At 48.0% G+C, this 25,814-nt stretch overlaps 1 protein-coding gene across 1 annotated transcript in view; it reads left to right on the top strand.

Annotated features, from left to right (window-relative positions):
- The window catches only part of MCTP2 (multiple C2 and transmembrane domain containing 2), a 376,016-nt gene that overhangs the window by 56,860 nt on the left and 293,342 nt on the right, over positions 1-25,814 (top strand). The gene's annotated exons all lie outside the window — the stretch shown is intronic.

Genomic DNA, 25,814 nt, shown 5'->3' on the forward strand with positions numbered 1-25,814 from the left:
AGAGTCTCTTGTATATTTATAGTTATGTTACAAAATGTGAAGTATGTTTTCTTTGATCCAACTTAACAAAAACTTATTAACATTTGGAATTTTGGATTTAGCTGATGCCTTTTTCAGTTGTAGCTCAAGATGAGTTACAGTCAACTGTGGTAAAGGCGGTTAGCTTAGCAGAGTTTAAAAAAGGTTTGGACGGCTTTCTAAAGGAAAATAGACCATTATTAAATTGGACTTGGGGAAAATCCACTCTTTGTGGGATAAGCAGTATAAAATGTTTCATAATTGTTTGGGATCTTGCCAGGTATTTGTGACCTGGATTGGCCACTGATGGAAACAGGATGCTGGGCTTGACGGACTCTTGGTCTGCTCCAGTATGGCAATACTTATGTACTATGTAAATACAGTAGATTGTTTGCTTGGCATTGCCTGCAGTGGAGGTGGTTAGTCTTTTTTTTTTTTTTGCGTTTGTGTGATTGTATCAGCTATTGCTATAACTAATCCTTAACTTGTATCTTGCTCTGAGATTTTTTAACTTTCACCTTTTCCTGGAGCTAATGGCAGTGATCATTAATATTTGTTTCTTTTATAATATTGCTTAGTGAGCACTATGATTTTCCATTAATTGTTTTTTTGTAAATTATGACAAGTTAAAACACACACACACATAGATTGTGGGCTTGTTTTTGGAATGGAGTAGAAGAAAGTGTGTTTTTGTAGGTCAGGATGTGAGTGTCTTGGGCAGTTTCCTTCCTCTGCCCGTCAGGACTCATGCTTTTCACAAAAGTAGCCCTCAAATTCGACTGATGTGGTTACATATATAATACACAATATCACAGCTTGATTTATGTTTATGTTGATATATTTATATTCCACTTTAACCAAAGCAGATCACAAAATTTAACATACATAATTTGCAACATAAACAAGTCAATTACAAACAAACCAGAAACAAAAACTGTTGACTTCACCCCAGTGGCGTACCAAGTGGGGGCGGTCCACCCCTGGGGGGTGCCGTGGTGCGCGCCTGTCAGCTGAGTTCGCTAACTTCGCTGCAGCTCCCTCTGCCCGGAACAGGTTACTTCCTGTTCCGGGCAGAGGGAGCTGCAGCGAAGTTAGCGAACTCAGCTGACAGGCGCGCGCCGCGGCACCCCCCCCCCAGTGGCGTGCACCCAGGGGGGTGTCATTTCGCCGGGGGGGGGGGGGCCGCGCTGCACCCGGGGGGGGGGGGAAGCATCGGCGATCTGCCCCGGGGTGTCATACTGGCTAGGATCGCCACTGCTTCACCCTTTGTTAAGAATCCTAATAAATCCCCATCATAACATTCAATGCAAAAAACGTGAAAGGGAAGTGGGACTTGATATACTGCCTTTCTGTGGTATTTTGCAACTACGTATATACAGGTACTTGTTTTGTATCTGGGGCAATGGAGGGTTAAGTGACTTTGGGTAAGTCACTGCAGTGGGAATTGAACTTGGTTCCCCAGGATCAAAGTCCGCTGCACTAACCACTAGGCCAATCCTCCACTGAAGGACACCCTCTTTGTTAGCGTCTCTGTGTTTAAAAAAAAAGTTTGGCTACGTTCCTGGAGGAAAAGTCCATAATCTGCTATTGAGACAGATATGAGGAAGCAACTGCTTGCCCTGGGATTTGGGTTTCTGCCAGGTACTTGTGACCTGACTTGGCCACTGTTGGAAACAGGATACTGTGCTATGTTATGTTATGTAAAAGCAGTTTGTTGTGCTGGACATGAGGAATTCTTGATTTTTTAAAACTTTCTAGAAGCCAACTGAGTTGCAGGATCCGAGGTAACATGGTGACCAAAGAAGTGGATAAAGGGCACTTGGATTTCAGCAAAGCCTTTCGTATGGTTCCTCACAGAAAAAAATCGACAAATACAGAAGAACAAAAGTTCTCATCATAGAAAAAGCAAAGCAAACAAGCACAGCTGGGCTGACACGCAAGATGATGCAAAACATAGTAACATAGTAGATGACGGCAGAAAAAGACCTGCACGGTCCATCCAGTCTGCCCAACAAGATAACTCATATGTGCTACTTTTTGTGTATACCCTACTTTGATTTGTACCTATGCTCTTCAGGGCACAGACCGTATAAGTCTGCCCAGCACTATCCCCGCCTCCCAACCACCAGCCCCGCCTCCCACCACCGGCTCTGGCACAGACCATATAAGTCTGCCCAGCACTATCCCCGCCTCCCAACCACCAGCCCCGCCTCCCACCACCGGCTCTGGCACAGACCGTATAAGTCTGCCCAGCACTATCCCCGCCTCCCAACCACCAGCCCTGCCGCCCACCACCGGCTCTGGCACAGACCGTATAAGTCTGCCCAGCACTATCCCCGCCTCCCAACCACCAGTCCTGCCTCCTACCACCGGCTCTGCCACAGACCGTATAAGTCTGCCCAGCACTATCCCCGCCTCCCAACCACCTGCCCTGCCTCCCAACCACCAGTCCCGCCTCCCACCACCGGCTCTGGCACAGACCGTATAAGTCTGCCCAGCACTATCCCCACCTCCCAACCACCAGTCCCGCCTCCCACCACCAGCTCTGGCACAGACCGTAAAAGTCTGCCCAGCACTATCCCCGCCTCCCAACCACCAGCCCTGCCGCCCAACCACCGGCTCTGGCACAGACCGTACAAGTCTGTCCAGCAGTATCCCCGCCTCCCAACCACCAGCCCCGCCTCCCACCACCGGCTCTGGCACAGACCGTATAAGTCTGCCCAGCACTATCCCCGCCACCCAACCACCAGTCCCGCCTCCCACCACCAGCTCTGGCACAGACCGTAAAAGTATGCCCAGCACTATCCCCGCCTCCCAACCACCAGCCCCGCCTCCCACCACCGGCTCTGGCACAGACCGTATAAGTCTGCCCAGCACTATCCCCGCCTCCCAACCACCAGCCCTGCCGCCCACCACCGGCTCTGGCACAGACCGTATAAGTCTGCCCAGCACTATCCCCGCCTCCCAACCACCAGTCCTGCCTCCTACCACCGGCTCTGCCACAGACCGTATAAGTCTGCCCAGCACTATCCCCGCCTCCCAACCACCTGCCCTGCCTCCCAACCACCAGTCCCGCCTCCCACCACCGGCTCTGGCACAGACCGTATAAGTCTGCCCAGCACTATCCCCACCTCCCAACCACCAGTCCCGCCTCCCACCACCAGCTCTGGCACAGACCGTAAAAGTCTGCCCAGCACTATCCCCGCCTCCCAACCACCAGCCCTGCCGCCCAACCACCGGCTCTGGCACAGACCATACAAGTCTGTCCAGCAGTATCCCCGCCTCCCAACCACCAGCCCCGCCTCCCACCACCGGCTCTGGCACAGACCGTATAAGTCTGCCCAGCACTATCCCCGCCACCCAACCACCAGTCCCGCCTCCCACCACCAGCTCTGGCACAGACCGTAAAAGTATGCCCAGCACTATCCCCGCCTCCCAACCACCAGCCCCGCCTCCCAACCACCGGCTCTGGCACAGACCGTACAAGTCTGTCCAGCACTATCCCCGCCTCCCAACCACTAGCCCCGCCTCCCACCACCGGCTCTGCCACCCAATCTCAGCTAAGCTCCTGAGGATCCATTCCTTCTGAACAGGATTCCTTTATGTTTATCCCACGCATGTTTGAATTCCGTTACCGTTTTCTTTTCCACCACCTCCCGCGGGAGGGCACAAAACATCCAATGTGTTTGTTTGCTTTCCTCACAGAAAACTCATGAATAAGCTGAGTTGACTGATCTTAGGACTAGAGAACTGCATTTGAACAGGATTTGTGGGAGTCCCATGAGAATCTCCCCCAAGTGCCACGGGAATCTCCTCCGGGGGCCATGGTAATCCTGTGGGGACAGAAGCAGTTCCTGTGGGATTCCCGTGGAAGTGTGGCCTCGCCCTTACCTACCACACGTTTGAGTGCCGCCGCCACTTCCTCCTCCTTCTCCTTCCTTGCTTCTATCAGCGCAGGTGCACTAAATCTCTCATGAACCCTCTCTGCTGCAGTGCATGCTGCTCCCTGCCTGGGACGACCTACTGGTGTGTGCATGTGGCGAGACTGGCGACCAGTGCCAGAGCGAAAGAGAGAGAGACAGCAATCAGAGAGACTTCTCATGTGCCCGACTGCACACCTGCAACTCAGTTTTAGGCACACCTGAATCTTCCATCAGTCACGTGGATGCAGACTGAGAGAGAGTGAATCTTCCAGAAATCCACTCTCCTCTCTCCGCAGTCACTAAGTACATAAGTATTACCATACTGGGACAGACCAAAGGTTCATCAAGCCCAGCATCCTGTTTCCAACAGTGGCCAATCATGACTGCTACAGATCTCTACACAAAAACTACACGCTAGCCTAGCAGAATAGCGCACCTTGCTCACACATGCGAAACGCAGATAGAGTATCAACAAATATGAAACAAGGGCTCATAGACAGGTAATTGAGATACAAAGGCAAAAATCTGAACTGGAAAACACAAGGAATGCCCTCCCGCGGGAGGTGGTGGAGAGGAAAGCGGTAACAGAATTCAAAAATGTGTGGGATAAACACAAAGGAATCCTGTTTAGAAGGAATGGATCTATAGAAGCTTAGCGGTGATTAGATGGTAACACCAGTAATTGGGAAGCAAAGCCAGTGCTGGGCAGACTTCTACAGTCTGTGCCCTGATCATGGTTGGATGGATTTGGATGGGTTGGAGCAGTGGCGTAGCTACGTGGGACCTGGGCCTGGCCCTGGACCCCCCTGCCAACGACCCCCCTCCTGCCGTCGCCTGCCTTTGCTGGCGGGGGACCCCAGCCCCTGCCAGCCGAGGTCCTCTTCTTTTCGCAAAAGGCTTCCTTCTGTTTCTGACAGGACGTCAGAAACAGAAGGATGCCTTTTGCGAGAAGAAGAGGACCTCGGCTGGCGGGGGTTGGGGTCCCCAGCCAGTGCCGGTCAGACTTCTACAGTATGTGCCCTGAAAATAGCAAGATCAAGTATACATATGTAGTATAACATCGTACCTTATGCTATGAGCTTATTTTGTTGGGCAGACTGGGTGGACCGTACAGGTTTTTATCTGCCATCATCTATTATGTTACTATGTTACTATCAGGCTTATTTTCGAAAGAGAAGGGCGTCCATCTTCCGACACAAATCGGGAGGTGGGCGTCCTTCTCTCAGGGTCGCCCAAATCGGCATAATCGAAAGCCAATTTTGGGCGTCCTCAACTACTTTCCGTCATGGGGACGACCAAAGTTCGCGGGAGCGGCAGCGTAGTGAAGGCGGGACTGGGGCGTGCTTAAGAGATGGGCGTCCTTGACCGATAATGGAAAAAACAAGGGCGTCCCTGACGAGCTCTTGGCCGACTTTACTTGGTCCAATTTTTCTTGCGACCAAGCCATGAAAAGGTGCCAGAACTGACCAGATGACCACTGGAGGGAATCGGGGATGACCGCCCCTTACTACCCCAGTGGTCACCAACCCCCTCCCACCTTAAAAAAAAAATTAAAAAAATGTTTTTTGCCAACCTCTATGCCAGCCTCAAATGTCATACTCAGCTCCATGACAGCAGTATGCAGGTCCCTGGAGCACTTTTATTGGGTGCAGTGCACTTCAGGCAGGCGAACCCAGGCCCATCTCTCCCCCCCCCCACCTGTTACACTTGTGGTGCTAAATGTGAGCCCTTCAAAACCCACCACAAACCCACTGTACCCACATGTAGGTGCTCCTCTTCACCCCTTAGGGCTATGGTAGTGGTGTACCGTTGTGGGGAATGGGTTTTTTGGGGTTTTGGGGAGCTCAGCACTCAAGGTAAGGGAGCTATGCACCTGGGAGCAATTTCTGAAGTCCACTGCAGTGCCCCCTAGGGTGCCCGGTTGGTGTCCTGGCATGTCAGGGGGACCAGTGCACTACGAATGCTGGCTCCTTCCACGATCAAATGGCTTGGATTTGGTCGTTTCTGAGATTGGCTTCCTCGGGTTCCATTATCGCTGAAAACCGGGGACGACCATCTCTAAGGTCGACCTAAATGTTGAGATTTGGGCGTCCCCGACCGTATTATTGAAATGAAAGATGGACGCACATCTTGTTTCGATAATACGGGTTTCCCCGCCCCTTCACGGAGCTGTCCTGCGAGGATGGCCCCAGGAAAGCTTGGGCGCCTGTTCGATTATGCCCCTCCACGTAATGTGTATTTTCAGTGGCAGCTGTGCAGTTTTATTAGATCAGAGTAATGCTGTAATGCTGTGCACTAGTTAAGTGGTGTTTGTTTGCTTAATTAACAAAAGAAGGCTGGTGCTTTCCTTTTAAAATATCTTTCTCTTAAAACTGAGTACACAAAGGTAGCTTGTCCCTTTGCTTTTTAAGCACTTTCAAAGGCTTCTAATAGTAGACCAGGATTTCCTGTTGGTATTTTGCCTAACAGGAAAGGCCTGTTAATTGTTGAATGCTTTAGGCGCTGTAGTTAAAAGAATTTAGCACCCTGTGCTGAAACCCTGAGAAGCAACTCCCCCCCCCCCCCTTTAGTAAGCGGTCAAAACACCTCTGCCACTACGTGCCATCTCTGACGGCTCACTCTGTGCCCCTCTTAAAGATGTGCCTCCCTGAGCCACTGCACTTTGTGGAACCCCCCTCAGGTGGGACTTTGCCCTTTACCCTCCACCACCACTGGACGTGGCTTTACTGTGCTGTATTTGAGGGGGGGGGAGGGCACTTCTTAAACTGACAAGTAACTATTGCTATAAATTCATCCTGTTGTCTTGTTGCCCCGGTGGTCAGTGGGTTTCCCAGAAATGCCACAAGATCATCTCGCAAATTTCTCAACCTGCACTTCCCCAGCTGTAAAGGACTAAAATACAAGCTGATGCACGCCACCACCTTCTCCTACGTGAGCACGCAGATATGGAACGCACTACCCAGAGACCTGAAAACAATCGAAACAAATATCTTTCGCAAATCTCTGAAGACTTATTTCTTCAACAAAGGCCTACAATGAGAACCTACAACCCCACTAATCCACTTCACCAACCCATTCAGTTACAAAAGACCACCTCCTATAATTACCCTAATAAATCCCTTCCTCCTCCTTTCTTCCCTTAATTAATCTCTTCACAATACTAACTGTACCTGACATACTGGAATAACTATGTTAACAATACTATCCTGCTTATAATCGAACGAGAAAAACGGCCAAGTTCCGACCTAAATCGGGAGATGGACATTTATCTCACAAAAACGAATAACACGGTATAATCGAAAGCCGAACTTGGATGTTTTCAACTGCACTCCATCGCGTAAGCGTACAAAGTTGATGAGGGCGTGTCGGAGGCGTGGTGAAGGCGGGGCTGGGGCATGGTTATCACCCGAACAGAGATGGGCGCCTTTCGCCGATAATGGAAAAAAAGTATGCGTTTGTAGCTAGAATTTAGGGCACTTTTCCTGGACCCTGTGTTTTCACGAATAAGGCCCCAAAAAGTGCCCTAAATGACCAGATTACCACCAGAGGGAATCGGGGATGACCTCCCCTGACTCCCCCAGTGGTCACTAACCCCCTCCCACCACAAAAAATGATGTTTCACAACTTTTTATTTTCACCCTCAAATGTCATACCCACCTCCCTGGCAGCAGTATGCAGGTCCCTGGAGCAGTTGTTAGGAGGTGCAGTGGACTTCAGGCAGGTGGACCCAGGCCCATCCCCCCCTACCTGTTACAATTGTGCTGCTTAATGCTTAGTCGTCCAACCCCCCCAAACCCACTGTACCCACATGTAGGTGCCCCCCTTCAGCCCTTAGGGCTATAGTAATGGTGTAGACTTGTGGGCAGTGGGTTTTGAGGGGGATTTGGGGGGCTCAACACACAAGGGAAGGGTGCTATGCACCTGGGAGCTCTTTTACCTTTTTTTTTGTTTTTGTAAAAGTGCCCCCTAGGGTGCCCGGTTGATGTCCTGGCATGTGAGGGGGACCAGTGCACTACGAATCCTGGCCCCTCCCATGAACAAATGCCTTGGATTTATTCGTTTTTGAGCTGGGTGCTTTCATTTTCCATTATCGCTGAAAAACAAAAACGCCCAGCTCACAAATTGTCGAATAAAACATGGACGTCTATTTTTTTCGAAAATATGGTTCGGTCCGCCCCTTCACGGACCCGTTCTCGGAGATAAACGCCCATGGAGATAGACGTTTTCGTTCGATTATGCCCCTCCACGTAAGCCACGTTGAGCCTGCAAATAGGTGGGAAAATGGGGGATACAAATGCAATAAATAATAAATAAATAATCAGTATTTGCACATTACAGATATTATATAACACCAGGGACGCAGCCAGACTTCGGCGAGAGGGGGGTCCAGAGCCTGTGAGGATGGGGACAAACTTTGTCCCCATGTCACTTTCTACTTTGAAGCCTGTTAATGAACCGGGCTGTTATTTATGTTTGATGCAGACAAGATTTTTAATTTTTTTGGGAAAAACAAGCAAACATGCTGGCCACAACTAGCAATATTTGCATGGGGGATCCTGTACATCCTGCTACCAGCACATCTTCTAAGAAGACATCTTCTATTGCAGGAGGGACTGTGGAAGACAGGAGAGCTAGACTCAGTCCTGAGATTGTTGATGACGTCTTATTCATCCACAAATTAAAACATCATAACAGTACTTCATAGGGTATATTTCTCCCCTCTAAGGCATACAGAACGGGTTGTATTTTGTACCCCTGACATTTTAATACCTATTGTTGGGACTGGAAGGGTAGAGGGTGGTGGTAGAGGGAGGGTTATTATAGCTGCTTATTGTTATTATTTTCTGTTTGTAATTTATATATAACAGTTGCGCATATTGTTCCTTTTTATACTTTAATAAAAAGATTTAAATATAAAATCATAAGTGTTTGAGGTTTCTGCAGATGAGAACAGGCCCACGGCGATGGGGTAGGAACGGGGATAGAACCTGCGGGGACGGGGCGGGGACGGAGACAGGTCCTGCAGGGACGAGGTGGGGGTGGAGATAGAACCCATGGGGACAGGGTGGGGACGGGGACAAATTTTGTCCCCGTGTCAATCTCTAATGTGCAGTCTCCTCAAAAAGTTTTCCCAAGGCACACAGAACAGGTGGGAACGGGGATAGAACCTGCGGGGACAGGGCAGGGACGGAGACAGGTCCTGCAGGGACGAGGTGGGGATGGAGATAGACAGGGTGGGGACGGGGACAAATTTTGTCCCCATGTCGTTCTGTAATGTGCAGTCTCCTCAAAAAGTTTTCCCAAGGCACACAGAACAGGTGGGAACGGGGATAGAACCTGTGGGGACAGGGCGGGGACGGAGACAGGTCCTGCAGGGACGAGGTGGGGATGGAGATAGACAGGGTGGGGACGGGGACAAATTTTGTCCCCATGTCGTTCTGTAATGTGCAGTCTCCTCAAAAAGTTTTCCCAAGGCACACAGAACAGGTGGGAACGGGGATAGAACCTGTGGGGACAGGGCGGGGACGGAGACAGGGTGGGGACGGGGACAAATTTTGTCCCCGTGTCAATCTCTAATGTGCAGTCTCCTCAAAAAGTTTTCCCAAGTCATACAGAACAGGTATAAGTGTCCCCCCCCCCCCCCCCCCGGTGGCTGGCTGCTCACTGACGATTCAAAAATGGAAAATTATTGGAGGAAGCTTATCATAGTTCATGATAAAATATGTCCTTTATTTGATCCTCCCCTACTGTGCAAATATAGAAAATAACAGTGCTATAAAAATGATAAAGCAGATGGTCCATAAAAATAAAGTAAGATAGTGGCAAAAGAGATATCAAAGGTGTTCAACCTGTTTATAGTCCTTGTTCTTCTATGAAGTGTTCTCTCTCCTTTGTTCTCCTGTATCTCTTTCACTCCTATGTCATAAGTTAACCCTTCCTGCCCCTTTGTAAGTGCCCCTGATCTTTTAGGATTTCAGCAGTCCCAGTTGCCTCCTTGTAAATGTTCTCAGGCATAAACAGGTTTTCTAGAGTATATGATAGACCATGGTCTCCACTTTCTGAATTTCTGTCTTCCTACATAGTTCGGTTCTAATACTCATAAAACTTCCTTTTCTTCTCTCTATGATTTAATATTCTTTGCTATGAATAGTTTCTTCTGATTCTCAACATCTCTGGCCTAGGCAGGTAGGACGCATCCAGGGTATGGATCCCTCCTCCCATCATGTAGGCTTTATAGCATGTACTCACACTGCTTCTGGGTTCCAGTCTTTTCCCTGACCCAGATGTGGAACTGGCCATAGCTTCTCTCTTGTCTTCTGATGATCCTTCCTTTCTCCTTGTTGTGCCAGTTATTAACTAGCGTTGGGTGTACTGCTCTCAACTGTGTATCCACGGGAACAGGCCCCCCCACTTCTGGCCTTTTTCTTTGCTTCACCTCTTCCCCTTAGGCTCTTGGATAAAAGTCCAAGGTCCCGATGGGTCTCAAGGTGGGAAACTCACCAAACTGCACCCCATATCTTGCCTCTTTACGGAACTTATCTGGGTGAAGGAAGGACAAAGCTTCTCCCTAGATTCTGGGTTTTATACTTGCTTTCAGTTCTGCTATTCTGCTTCTTCCTCAGATAGACATTACATAAGTATTGCCATACTGGGAAAGACCAAAGGTCCATCGAGCCCAGCATCCTGTTTCCAACAGTGGCCAATCCAGGTCACACATACCTGGAAAGATCCCAAATATGTACAAAACATTTTATACTGCTTATCCCAGAAACAGTGGATTTTCCCCAAGTCCATTTAATAATGGTCTATGGACTTTTCCTTTAGGAAGCCGCCCAAATCTTTTTTAAACTCCGTACCTTGCGAAGGCCGTACCTTGCGAAGGATGTTAATAAAATGGAAGCGGTGCAAAGAAAAGCTATGAGGATGGTATGGGAGTTGCGTTCCAAGACGTATGAAGAGAGACTTGCTGACCTGAACATGTATACTCTGGAGGAAAGGAGGAACAGGGGTGATATGATACAGACGTTCAAATATTTGAAAGGTATTAATCTGCAAACGAATCTTTTCCGGAGATGGGAAGGTGGTAGAACGAAAGGACATGAAATGAGATTGAAGGGGGGCAGACTCAGGAAAGATGTCAGGAAGTATTTCTTCACAGAGAGGGTGGTGAACGCTTGGAATGCCCTCCCGCGGGAGGTGGTGGAGATGAAAACGGTAACGGAATTCAAACATGCTTGGGACAGGCATAAAGGAATCCTGTGCAGAAGGAATGGATCCACAGAACCTTAGCTGAAATTGGGTGGCGGGGGGAAGAGGGGTTGGTGGTTGAGAGGCTAGGATAGGGGAGGGCAGACTTATACGGGGCCTGTGCCAGAGCCGGTGATGGGAGGCAGGACTGGTGGTTGGGAGGCGGGAAATACTGCTGGACAGACTTATACGGTCTGTGCCCTGAAAAAGACAGGTACAAATCAAGGTAAGGTATACACATATGAGTTTATCGTGGGCAGACTAGATGGACCGTGCAGGTCTTTTTCTGCCGTCATCTACTATGTTACTATGTTACTATGCTAAGCTAACCGCCTTTACCACATTCTCTGGCAATGAATTCCAGAGTTTAATTACACGTTGCGTGAAGAAATATTTTCTCCGATTTGTTTTAAATTTACTACATTGTAGCTTTATCGCGTGCCCCCTAGTCCTAGTATTTTCGGAAAGCGTGAACAGATGCTTCACATCCACCTGTTCAACTCCACTCATTATTTTATAGACCTCTGTCATATCTCCCCTCAGCCGCCTTTTCTGCAAGCTGAAGAGCCCTAGACCATCCCTTCATTAGTTTGACCGGCATTACTTCAAATGTTCCTGCTGCCACTGCACAGGAAAACACATTGTAGAGTCCTGCTAACATACGTGTCTACATGTATTGAGGAAGACAGTTTTAAAAAAATCTAGTGATGTGCATTAAAAACATACTGCTTTATATGCAGAAATGCCTTTTAAAATTACTCTCCCTACTTCTAAACTGAAATTCTGTGCGTAGTTCCACTGCAGATTCACCTGAAACCATGAAATCTGTCATGCTTGGGAATGTATCAGCGCATACGACCTAAAGAGTAGTATCTGATTGGTTCACACCCTGTGATGTCACTTAGGATACAGCCTAAACTGACCAAGTGAATGTAGTGTATGTGTGGGCTTTGATGAAATTGTTCTGAACTTGATTGTTCCTGGGGCATCAGGGGTTTTGGGTGGTTTAAAGAATTGCTAACATTTTTTAGAAGGGGAAGTACAGACTATCCAGAAGGGGTATTTCTAGTTGCTATGGGGCCCTTTTACTAAGCTGCGTGGGCGCCTACACGCGTCAATTCCGAGTTACCGCCCGGCTACCGTGTGGCCTGTGCAGTGATTTCATTTTTGACGCACGTCCACTACGCGCGCCAGAAAATATATTTTATTTTCTGGCGCGCGGTGAAAATCGGGCGGTAAGTCTGATTTGACTCACGGAGTTGATTACTGCACGGTTAATGCGAGAGACCTTACCGCTAAGTCAATACATTTCAGGTATAGGTAGATCAATTGCATCGTCCTCGGTGAAGACCGTTGAAGCAAAGAATTCATGTTAGTCTCTCCACTTTGACCTTGTCCTCTCTGAGGGGCAGATGCACTAAGGTCCTCGGAAGAGCCCTTCCCTTACTGATTCCCTCGGAAGCCAGTCGGCCAGTTGGCCGGTCGAGCTTGCGCAGAGCAGCCAAGCGTTATGATGGCTGCTCTGCACATGCCAAGGATGTCCTTTATGGAGGTTCTTCACTGAAAAAAAAAACCAACAACAAAAAAAAGGAGGTCCCTGACAAGCAGGAAACTTGTCAGCAGCCTAAAACCTCAGAAGAGAAACAGTGCTGAAAAAAAGCACCAGTTAATTTAAGTGCTACTTCTCTTAACATTTCTATTATTTACTGTTTTACATGTTAAAGGCTGGCTTACATCAGGCAATTAGGAAGGACTTCTCTGAAGAAAAAAAAAATCCAAGTACTCCTCAGGGACCTCTAACAAGAGCTGGACTTCTTCCTTCAGTGTCCCTTTTACCCCTTGGTGATCTAATGTGGAGGAGTGGCCTGGTGGTTAGGCTGGTGGACTTTGGTCCTGGGGAACTGAGGAGCTGAGTTCAACTCCCACTTCAGGCACAGGCAGCTCCTTGTGACTCTGGGCAAGTCACTTAACCCTCCATTGCCCCATGTAAGCTGCATTGAGCCTGCCATGAGTGGGAAAGCGCAGGGTACAAATGTAACAAAAATAAAATAGATACTATTGGAGATTCTACATGGAATGTTGCTACTATTGGAGATTCTACATGGAATGTTGCTATTCCACTAGCAACATTCCATGTAGAAGGCTGCGCAGGCTTCTGTTTCTGTGAGTCTGACGTCCTGCACGTACGTGCAGGACGTCAGACTCACAGAAGCAGAAGCCTGCGCGGCCACATTGGTGATGGCCGACCTCTACATGGAATGGAATGTTGCTAGTGGAATAGCAACATTCCATGTAGAATCTCAAATAGTAGCAACAGTGGAGGAGTGGCCTAGTGGTTAGGGTGGTGGACTTTGGTCCTGGGGAACTGAGGAACTGAGTTTGATTCCCACTTCAGGCACAGGCAGCTCCTTGTGACTCTGGGCAAGTCACTTAACCCTCCATTGCCCCATGTAAGCCGCATTGAGCCTGCCGTGAGTGGGAAAGCGCAGGGTACAAATGTAACAAAAATAAATAATGGTCCCATTAACTCCCTCCCAGGCTTTCTGCTTCTGATATACTGGAAAAAAGTTTTACTATGAGTTTTTGCCACTATGGCAAGGAGTTCTCTTTTAGCTTTCCTTATCAATACCTTTCAACTAACTTGTCTGTGCTTATGTTGCTTTCTTTATTTCTTCATTTGGATCCTTTTTCCATTTTTGTTCTTCACAACAGATGAAATTTGAGCTTTCATTGTTAATTGTGCATTATTATTATTATTAGCATTTGTATAGCGCTACCAGACGCACGCAGAGCTGAACACCTGCTACAAAGAGACAGTCCCTGCTCAAAGGAGCTTACAATCTAAATAATACAGACAGACAAGACAGTTACGGGTGAGGGAAGTAATGCATCAAGAAAGAATCCCAGTATCATACATTGAGTTGAAATAAGCAGTGCGGTTTTCTTCTAGCAAAAAAGGTGTCGGTACTCAAATGCCTGGCCACCCTTCAGGGGTGGGGTGTTTGAGGAACCCACCCCACGATAGCCAGGCCCCCTGCAACCAGTCACAGAGTCTATGACAAGGCAGAATTGGTGTGTAGGGCCTGAGCTCTTTCATTAAAACTTGGGGACCATGAGTCAATTTTAGCAGACAAGGGAAAAGGTGCCGGTACTCAGTACCCCCAAGTACCCCCTCAAAAAAAGCCCTGGAAATAAGGGTCATCCACTGTCATAGTGAATGAGGCGGGTGAATCAGATGGTAAAGATCTACCTAAAAGCAAAATCTCTGAGGGTAGTGGTAAATGGAGCTTGCTCTGAAGAAAAGGAGGTCATCAGTGGAGTATCGCAGGGATCGGTCCTAGGGCCGGCTCTTTATAACGTCTTTGTGAGCGATATTGCGGAGGGGCTGTCTGGTAAGGTTTGTCTCTTTGCGGATGATACTAAACTCTGCAACAGGGTGGACATGGACCGATATTTGGCAACTAAGGTTTAATCCCCAAAAATGCAGGGTCATGCACGAGTAGCAAAAATCCGAGGGAACGGTACAGTATAGGGGGTGTAGTGCTTCAGTGTGTGAAGGAAGAGCGGGACTTGAGGGTGATTGTGTCTGATGACCTTAAAGCTTTCAAACAGGTAGAAAAAGTGACGGCCAAAGCCAGAAGGATGCTTGGGTGCATAAAGAGAGGCATGACCAGCAGGAAAAAGGAGGTGATAGTGCCATTGTATAAGTCTCTGGTGAGGCCACATTTGGAGTACTGTGTTCTGGAGACCGCATCTACGGAAAGATATAAACAGGATGGAGTCAGTCCAGAGGGTGGCTACGAAATTAGTAAATGGTCTTGAATGCAAAAATTATAGGAACAGGCTTATGAACCTCAACATGTATACGCTGGAAGAGAGGAGGGAGAGAGGAGACATGATAGAAACGTTTAAATATCTCAAGGGCATTTATGTACAGGAAGAGAGCCTTTTTCAAATGAAGGAGAGCTCTGGAATGAGGGGGCATACAACAAAGTTGAGAGGGAATAGGCTTAGGAGTAACCTAAGGAAGTATTATTTCACCGAAAGGCTGGTGGAGGCGTGGAATGGCCTCCCGGTGGAGGTGGTGGAGTCGAGGACTGTTCCAGAATTGAAAAAGGCATGGGATAAGCATGTGGGATCGCTTAGGAAGAGGAAGAATTAGGGGTTACAGAGGATGGGCAGACTGGATGGGTCATATGACCTTTATCTGCCGTCATGTTTCTGTGTTTCTATTCCACCAATGCCTAAGAGCCAACCTCATCAGTGATGTCACAATGGCTCAATTGTCCTATTCTTGGCTTACTTTCCCCCCTTAGTGTGAAGAGTTTCAGTCTCTGGTAACCAGAGCTCATATTGTGATGTCATAATGGGAATAGGCTTAGAAATAACCTAAGGAAGTATTATTTCACTGAAAGGCTGGTGGAGGCGTGGAATGGCCTCCCGGTGGAGGTGGTGGAGTCGAGGACTGTTCCAGAATTGAAAAAGGCATGGGATAAGCATGTGGGATCGCTTAGGAAGAGGAAGAATTAGGGGTTACAGAGGATGGGCAGACTGGATGGGTCATATGACCTTTATCTGCCGTCATGTTTCTGTGTTTCTATTCCACCAATGCCTAAGAGCCAACCTCATCAGTGATGTCACAATGGCTCAATTGTCCTATTCTTGGCTTACTTTCCCCCCTTAGTGTGAAGAGTTTCAGTCTCTGGTAACCAGAGCTCATATTGTGATGTCATAATGGGAATAGGCTTAGAAATAACCTAAGGAAGTATTATTTCACTGAAAGGCTGGTGGAGGCGTGGAATGGCCTCCCGGTGGAGGTGGTGGAGTCGAGGACTGTTCCAGAATTGAAAAAGGCATGGGATAAGCATGTGGGATCGCTTAGGAAGAGGAAGAATTAGGGGTTACAGAGGATGGGCAGACTGGATGGGTCATATGACCTTTATCTGCCGTCATGTTTCTGTGTTTCTATTCCACCAATGCCTAAGAGCCAACCTCATCAGTGATGTCACAATGGCTCAATTGTCCTATTCTTGGCTTACTTTCCCCCCTTAGTGTGAAGAGTTTCAGTCTCTGGTAACCAGAGCTCATATTGTGATGTCATAATGGGAATAGGCTTAGAAATAACCTAAGGAAGTATTATTTCACTGAAAGGCTGGTGGAGGCGTGGAATGGCCTCCCGGTGGAGGTGGTGGAGTCGAGGACTGTTCCAGAATTTAAAAAGGCATGGGATAAGCATGTGGGATCGCTTAGGAAGAGGAAGAATTAGGGGTTACAGAGGATGGGCAGACTGGATGGGTCATATGTCCTTTATCTGCCGTCATGTTTCTGTGTTTCTATTCCACCAATGCCTAAGAGCCAACCTCATCAGTGATGTCACAATGGCTCAATTGTCCTATTCTTGGCTTACTTTCCCCCCTTAGTGTGAAGAGTTTCAGTCTCTGGTAACCAGAGCTCATATTGTGATGTCATAATGGGAATAGGCTTAGAAATAACCTAAGGAAGTATTATTTCACTGAAAGGCTGGTGGAGGCGTGGAATGGCCTCCCGGTGGAGTTGGTGGAGTCGAGGACTGTTCCAGAATTGAAAAAGGCATGGGATAAGCATGTGGGATCGCTTAGGAAGAGGAAGAATTAGGGGTTACAGAGGATGGGCAGACTGGATGGGTCATATGACCTTTATCTGCCGTCATGTTTCTGTGTTTCTATTCCACCAATGCCTAAGAGCCAACCTCATCAGTGATGTCACAATGGCTCAATTGTCCTATTCTTGGCTTACTTTCCCCCCTTAGTGTGAAGAGTTTCAGTCTCTGGTAACCAGAGCTCATATTGTGATGTCATAATGGGAATAGGCTTAGAAATAACCTAAGGAAGTATTATTTCACTGAAAGGCTGGTGGAGGCGTGGAATGGCCTCCCGGTGGAGGTGGTGGAGTCGAGGACTGTTCCAGAATTGAAAAAGGCATGGGATAAGCATGTGGGATCGCTTAGGAAGAGGAAGAATTAGGGGTTACAGAGGATGGGCAGACTGGATGGGTCATATGACCTTTATCTGCCGTCATGTTTCTGTGTTTCTATTCCACCAATGCCTAAGAGCCAACCTCATCAGTGATGTCACAATGGCTCAATTGTCCTATTCTTGGCTTACTTTCCCCCCTTAGTGTGAAGAGTTTCAGTCTCTGGTAACCAGAGCTCATATTGTGGTGTCATAATGGGAATAGGCTTAGAAATAACCTAAGGAAGTATTATTTCACTGCAAGGCTGGTGGAGGCGTGGAATGGCCTCCCGGTGGAGGTGGTGGAGTCGAGGACTGTTCCAGAATTGAAAAAGGCATGGGATAAGCATGTGGGATCGCTTAGGAAGAGGAAGAATTAGGGGTTACAGAGGATGGGCAGACTGGATGGGTCATATGACCTTTATCTGCCGTCATGTTTCTGTGTTTCTATTCCACCAATGCCTAAGAGCCAACCTCATCAGTGATGTCACAATGGCTCAATTGTCCTATTCTTGGCTTACTTTCCCCCCTTAGTGTGAAGAGTTTCAGTCTCTGGTAACCAGAGCTCATATTGTGATGTCATAATGGGAATAGGCTTAGAAATAACCTAAGGAAGTATTATTTCACTGAAAGGCTGGTGGAGGCGTGGAATGGCCTCCCGGTGGAGGTGGTGGAGTCGAGGACTGTTCCAGAATTGAAAAAGGCATGGGATAAGCATGTGGGATCGCTTAGGAAGAGGAAGAATTAGGGGTTACAGAGGATGGGCAGACTGGATGGGTCATATGACCTTTATCTGCCGTCATGTTTCTGTGTTTCTATTCCACCAATGCCTAAGAGCCAACCTCATCAGTGATGTCACAATGGCTCAATTGTCCTATTCTTGGCTTACTTTCCCCCCTTAGTGTGAAGAGTTTCAGTCTCTGGTAACCAGAGCTCATATTGTGATGTCATAATGGGAATAGGCTTAGAAATAACCTAAGGAAGTATTATTTCACTGAAAGGCTGGTGGAGGCGTGGAATGGCCTCCCGGTGGAGGTGGTGGAGTCGAGGACTGTTCCAGAATTGAAAAAGGCATGGGATAAGCATGTGGGATCGCTTAGGAAGAGGAAGAATTAGGGGTTACAGAGGATGGGCAGACTGGATGGGTCATATGACCTTTATCTGCCGTCATGTTTCTGTGTTTCTATTCCACCAATGCCTAAGAGCCAACCTCATCAGTGATGTCACAATGGCTCAATTGTCCTATTCTTGGCTTACTTTCCCCCCTTAGTGTGAAGAGTTTCAGTCTCTGGTAACCAGAGCTCATATTGTGATGTCATAATGGGAATAGGCTTAGGAATAACCTAAGGAAGTATTATTTCACAGAAAGGGTGGTGGAGGCGTGGAATGGCCTCCCGGTGGAGGTGGTGGAGTCGAGGACTGTTCCAGAATTTAAAAAGGCATGGGATAAGCATGTGGGATCGCTTAGGAACAGGAAGAATTAGGGGTTACAGAGGATGGGCAGACTGGATGGGTCATATGACCTTTATCTGCCGTCATGTTTCTGTGTTTCTATTCCACCAATGCCTAAGAGCCAACCTCATCAGTGATGTCACAATGGCTCAATTGTCCTATTCTTGGCTTACTTTCCCCCCTTAGTGTGAAGAGTTTCAGTCTCTGGTAACCAGAGCTCATATTGTGATGTCATAATGGGAATAGGCTTAGGAATAACCTAAGGAAGTATTATTTCACAGAAAGGGTGGTGGAGGCGTGGAATGGCCTCCCGGTGGAGGTGGTGGAGTCGAGGACTGTTCCAGAATTTAAAAAGGCATGGGATAAGCATGTGGGATCGCTTAGGAACAGGAAGAATTAGGGGTTACAGAGGATGGGCAGACTGGATGGGTCATATGGCCTTTATCTGCCGTCATGTTTCTATGTTTCTATTCCACCAATGCCTAAGAGCCAACCTCATCAGTGATGTCACAATGGCTCAATTGTCCTATTCTTGGCTTACTTTCCCCCCTTAGTGTGAAGAGTTTCAGTCTCTGGTAACCAGAGCTCATATTGTGATGTCATAATGGGAATAGGCTTAGGAATAACCTAAGGAAGTATTGTTTCACCGAAAGGCTGGTGGAGGCGTGGAATGGCCTCCCGGTGGAGGTGGTGGAGTCGAGGACTGTTCCAGAATTGAAAAAGGCATGGGATAAGCATGTGGGATCGCTTAGGAAGAGGAAGAATTAGGGGTTACAGAGGATGGGCAGACTGGATGGGTCATATGACCTTTATCTGCCGTCATGTTTCTGTGTTTCTATTCCACCAATGCCTAAGAGCCAACCTCATCAGTGATGTCACAATGGCTCAACTGTCCTATTCTTGGCTTACTTTCCCCCCTTAGTGTGTTTCAGTCTCTGGTAACCAGAGCTGATATTGTGATGTCATAATGCCTCATTCCACCAATGCCTAAGAGCCAACCTCATCAGTGATGTCACAATTGCTCAATTGTCCAGTTCTTGGCTTACTTTCCCCCCTTAGTGTGAAGAGTTTCAGTCTCTGGTAACCAGAGCTCATATTGTGATGTCATAATGGGAATAGGCTTAGGAGTAACCTAAGGAAGTATTATTTCACCGAAAGGCTGGTGGAGGCGTGGAATGGCCTCCCGGTGGAGGTGGTGGAGTCGAGGACTGTTCCAGAATTGAAAAAGGCATGGGATAAGCATGTGGGATCGCTTAGGAAGAGGAAGAATTAGGGGTTACAGAGGATGGGCAGACTGGATGGGTCATGTGGCCTTTATCTGCCGTCATGTTTCTATGTTTAGTGATAACTTATGTAGTGTTTCATCCAGATGTTTGCTGTATTAATACAAAGTATTGAATGATCAATTGCAGCAACAATTATTAATAGGAATTAAAAACTGAATATTAGTGTACAGCATATATCTGATACCCAAACTAGCAAACAATCAGCAAAGAGGAATCAGATGTATATTTTAAAGCAAAGATGACAATAAGGAACCTTGTAAATCCTGTTGGTAAAAAAAAAAAAAAAATGCACAGGTTTGTCTCCTGATAGTTGAATTTGTGAAAACTGTCAGATAGGACCTAAACCAATTAAACACTGAACCAGGTGTTGCAATCTCTCATAGCTGGTTCAACAAAATATCACGGGGGCCCTTTGACTGAGCCTCATAAGCGTCTACGAACGCCCAACTTGCGCCAAAATGGACTTACTGCCCGGCTACTGCGTGGATCTTGCAGTAATTTCATTTTTGGCGCATGTCTGATATGCACGTCCAAAATAATTTTTATTTTTGGACGTGTGTATGGGTGCGCGCCAGTGACACGCATAGGTTAATGGGTGACGGTAAGGTCTCAGACCCAAAATGGATGCGCGGCAAATTTCATTTTGCCGCATGTCTATTTTCGGCAAAATTTTAAAAAGGCCTTTTTTACAGGTGCGCTGAAAAATGATTCTGCGCGCGCCCAAAACACGCGTCTACACTACCGCAGGCCATTTTCAGCACTGCTTTGTAAAAGGACCCCATGATTAACTGTGAAAAGCCATCAACACATCTAAAGCAATGAAAACCCTTTGTAATATAATCAAGCTGGCATATTAGTAGGGATTCAGTTTGATAACATTTCTAAAGCCAGAGTGGTTTGAATCTGTACATAATTGATCCTAAGAGGGGCAGATTGACCGTCCAGGCAACCGGCAGTGCCTGAGGGCACAGAGGCTCTGCCCGGATGCCCGCCGTTCTCCCGCTGTTCTCCCGCTGTTCTCCCCATTCCCACACACCGGGGTTTAAATCTTTTATTTACCTCCGTCGTAGCATCCGCATCATTGAAAGCCCTGCCTGTCTCTAGCCTTCCCTTCATGAGTTTGTTCCCTCAGAGTCCCGCCTTCTGATGTCATTTCCTCTTTCTGCGAGGGCGGGACTCTGAGGGAACAAACTCACGAAGGGAAGGCTAGAGACAGGCAGGGCTTTCAATGACGCGGCTGTTTCGACGGAGGTAATAAAAAAGATTTAAACCATGCAGGGTGACACTGTGGCAGGAAGAAAAAGGGGGATGTTGGGGGGAGAAGAGGGTGGGCAGGTGGATATGAATGGGAGGGGAGGATGGTGGCGAAGGAGAATCGTTGGATATGGATGGGAGCGGGAGGGGAGGGCAGGAGAGAGAGAAGAATCGCTGGTTATGGATGGATGGAGGGGGGCAGGGGAGAGAAGAGAATTGCTTGGTATGGATGGATGAGGGGGGGCAGGGGAGAGAAGAGAATTGCTGGGTATGGATGGATGGAGGGGGACAGGGGAGAGAAGAGAATTGCTGGGTATGGTTGGATAGAGAGGGGCAGGGAAGAGAAGAGAATTGCTGGGTATGGATGGATGGAGGGGGGCAGGGGAGAGAAAAGAATTGCTGGATAAGGATGGATGGATGGAGGGCAGGGGAGAGGAGAGTTGCTGGACATAGGTGGATGGAGGGGAAGGGAGAGTTGCTGGACATGGGTAGATGGAGGGGAAGGGAGAGTTGCTGGACATGGGTAGATGGAGGGGAGTGAGAGGAGGGTTGCTGGACATGGGTGGACGGAAGGGAGGGGAGGGCAGGGCAGGGGAGAGAGGAGGGTTGCTGGACGGGTGGATGGAGGGGATGGCAGGGGAGAGAGGAGGGTTGCTGGACATGGATGGATGGAGGAGAGGACAAGGAGAGAGGAGAATTGTTGGACATGGATGGAGGGGAGGGAAGGGAAGACAGGAAGGAGATGCACATGGATGGAGGAGAGAGAGAAGAAATTCTGGACATGGATGGAGGGGAGGGAAGACAGAGGAAGGAGATGCACATGGATGGAGGGAAAGGGAGAGAGAAGAAATGCTGGACATGTTAGCTTAGCAGGGTTTAAAAAAGGTTTAGATTTGGATAGCTTCCTAAAAGAAAAGTCCGTAAGCCATTATTAAAATGGACTTAGGAAAATCAACTGCTTATTTCTGGGGTAAGCAACATAAAATGTATTGTACTGTTTTGGGATCTTGCCAGGTACTTGTGACCTGGATTGGCTACTTTTGGAAACAGGATATTGGGCTTGATGGACCTTTGGTCTGTCCCAGTATGGCAACACTTATGTACTTACGAAAAGAACAAATTTTTGGTGATATTATAGAGAAAGAAACGACAAGCCTTTGAGGCAGCACATGTGCAGTGATCGAAGGCTCCTCTTCAGTTGGGTATTTGGGCATCTTCAAAATTTAGCACCCTGGGCAGTTGCTTCTCTCTAAATACAGACCTGCCTGTCACCCCCTCATCTCCTCCTCACTGCAAGATGAGTACATAATTTCTGGATAGGATATCATATGAAATATCAATAAAAAGATCAATTAATGTCACAAAATGGGCACAACTGCAAAACTACATTTGAAAATTTATAAAAAGCTATCCTTTTCTGTTCTTAAGTGTTTCTTTTATTATTATTAGCATTTGTATAGCGCTACCAGACGCACGCAGCACTGAACACCTGACACAAAGAGACAGTCCCTGCTCGATAGAGCTTACATTCTAAAATAACACAGACAGACAAGACAATTAAGGGCGAGGGAAGTAATTTGTGAGAAGGAAGGAAGGGACAAGGGGAGGGCAATTGAGTAGTGGCTAGGAGCTAAAAAGCAGCAGTGAAAAGGTGGGTTTTCAGCATAGATTTGAAAACAGGTAGAGATGGAGCTAGATGTACAGGCTCAGGAAGTCTATTCCAGGCATAAGGTGCCGCGAGAGAAAAGGAACGAAGCCTGGAGTTAGCTGTGGAGGAGAAGGGGGACGACAAGAGAGATTTGTTTCTTTGATGTTATATTTCTGTTATTCTCAATTACTTTTCTCTTAGATATTGATTGTTATGGCGGGAATGGTGGTTGGGAGGCGGGGATAGTGCTGGACAGACTTGTACGGTCTGTGCCAGAGCCGGTGGTTGGGAGGCAGGGCTGGTGGTTGGGAGGTGAGGATAGTGCTGGGCAGACTTATACGGTCTGTGCCAGAGCCGGTGTTTGGGAGGAGGGGCAGGTGGTTGGGAGGCGGGGATAGTGCTGGGCAGATTTATACGGTCTGTGCCAGAGCCGGTGGTTGGGAGGAGGGGCAGGTGGTTGGGAGGCGGGGAAAGTGCTGGGCAGACTTATACGGTCTGTGCCAGAGCCGGTGGTTGGGAGGCAGGGCTGGTGGTTGGGAGGTGAGGATAGTGCTGGGCAGACTTATACGGTCTGTGCCAGAGCTGGTGGTTGGGAGGCAGGGCTGGTTGTTGGGAGGCAGGGATAGTGCTGGGCAGACTTATACGGTCTGTGCTGGGGCTGGTGGTTGGGAGGTGGGGCTAGTGCTGGGCAGACTTATACGGTCTGTGCCAGAGCCGGTGGGAGGCGGGGCTGGTGGTTGGGAGGCGGGGATAGTGCTGGGCAGACTTATACGGTCTGTGCCCTGAAGAGCACAGGTACAAATCAAAGTAGGGTATACACAAAAAGCAGCAAATATGAGTTATCTTGTTGGGCAGACTGGATGGACCGTGCAGGTCTTTTTCTGCCGTCATCTACTATGTTACTATGGATAAACTTTATAATGACTTGCTTGCTTTGGTTGATTGCAGTTGTGGTAGGAGAAGAGGGTAACTTTCTTGGTTCTTTTTCTTCTGTTCATTTTAGCTGCGATAAACACTAATGCCTGCTTACTGGAGCGAAAAATGCATTATCGTGTGCACACTTAAGCGTTCCATGGTAGTTTTTGGGATCAGCATGTGCTACCCACGTGCGTGGGGGGTCGGATCTGGGAGCGCAGAGTGAGCATGTTCTGTTCTAACTGCTACATTGCCACATGCTAATCGATTAGAGTGTGGTTAATGCATGAGCCCTTACCGTCTACAAAATAAGGGCCCTGTTTACTAAGGTGCGCTAGCGTTTTTAATGTGTGCTAAAAATTAGCATGTGCTAACTGAGTAGACGCTGATAGGAATATTATGAACATGTACACACCGCGTTCCAAAAATGCTAGCGTGCCTCTAGCGCGGCTTAGTAAACGGGGCCCTAGGTGTCCATAAGTGCTCACACATAATGGCCATGTGCTAATGTGGAATCTATATATGGCGCCTAGATTCCGCACGGAAATGCGCGTGTAACTTAATTGGTGTACTAAGGAGGGGCATAATTGAACGGTGCCGGCCATCTATATGGCCGGGCCCGTAAAGCGGCGCTGCAACCGTATTTTCAAAATAAGATAGCCGGCTATCTTTCGTTCCGATAATATGGTTGGAGCCGGCCAAATCTCAGCCCCCCTTACTCCCCCAGTGGTCACCAACTCCCTCCCACCGTAAAAAGAAAAATTAAAACACAGCTCCATGTCAGCAGTATGCAGGTCCCTGGAGCAGTTTTAGTGGGTGCAGTGCACTTCAGGCAGGCGGACCCGGGCCCATCCCCCCTTCTCACCTGTTACACTTGTGCTGGTAAATGTGAGCCCTTCAAAACCCACCCAAAACCCACTGTACCCACATGTAGGTGCCCCCTTTCACCCCTTAGGGCTATGGTAGTGGTGTACAGTTGTGGGGAGTGGGTTTGGGGGGGCTCAGCAGACAAGGTAAGGGAGCTATGTTCCTGGGAGCATTTTATGAAGTCCACTGCAGTGCCCCCTAGGGTGCCCGGTTGGTGTCCTGGTATGGCAGGGGGATCAGTGCACTACGAATGCTGGCTCCTCCCATGACTAAATGGCTTGGATTTGGTCATTTTTGAGATGGGCGTCCTCGGTTTCCATTATCGCCGAAAACCGGGGACGACCATCTCAACATTTAGGTTGACCATCTCTAAGGTCGACCTAAATGTTGAGATTTGGGTGTCCCCGACCGTATTATAGAAATGAAAGATGAACGCTTATCTTGTTTCAATTATACGGGTTCCCCGCCCCTTCGCGGGGACGTCCTTAGAGATGGGCGCCCTTAGAGATGGTCATCCCCTCCACGTGCCCTCTTTACTAAGCCGTGCTGTGGGCGCACTACCTTTTTAGTGCACGCTAAAGATTAGTGTGCGCTAACGATAGAGACACCCATTATCCTCTGGGTGTCTCTAGCATTAGCACACGCTTAAAAGTTTGCGCGGCTTAGTAAACATTTGTAAATATTTGTAATTGTAGGATAGCACTTCCATGGGCTTCACTTGAATATGTACAACAAGCCGTTGAGCCCATTAAAATGGGCAAGAAAGCAGTCGGAGAAAAGCCGGGTGCAGCCGAGCCCCCGGGGGATGGTGGCAGAGGAAAGCACCCGGGTCACAGTAGCGGTGGCAGCAGCTCATCATATCTGTCAGAAACGGGGTGCGCCTCGGAGCTGCTGTCGGACGATCCCCGCCCGCCCTGTGCTCGCCGGTCAATGTCGGAACTCGGAAGAGATTTGTGACGTGCCGCGCTGTTCTGCGGTCACTCTTCATTTATATAGTGTACAATATCTGTCAACTATTGATCTGAGTTAAACTGTTATATATTATTCTAGTACTATCCACAAATTGTATATTTCATAAATTTTGTTGTTTCTTTTGGTTGTTATATTATCATCATCATAAAAAAAATTGTTGCAATCAAGATGGCAGCATCCCAATTCCCTTGAGTGAATTTTCTGTAAATACTGCCATTTCAAAGTCAATAAATCTGGATTT

The sequence above is a fragment of the Microcaecilia unicolor genome, chromosome 1, assembly GCF_901765095.1.
Source record: "Microcaecilia unicolor chromosome 1, aMicUni1.1, whole genome shotgun sequence".
Taxonomy (NCBI): domain Eukaryota; kingdom Metazoa; phylum Chordata; class Amphibia; order Gymnophiona; family Siphonopidae; genus Microcaecilia; species Microcaecilia unicolor.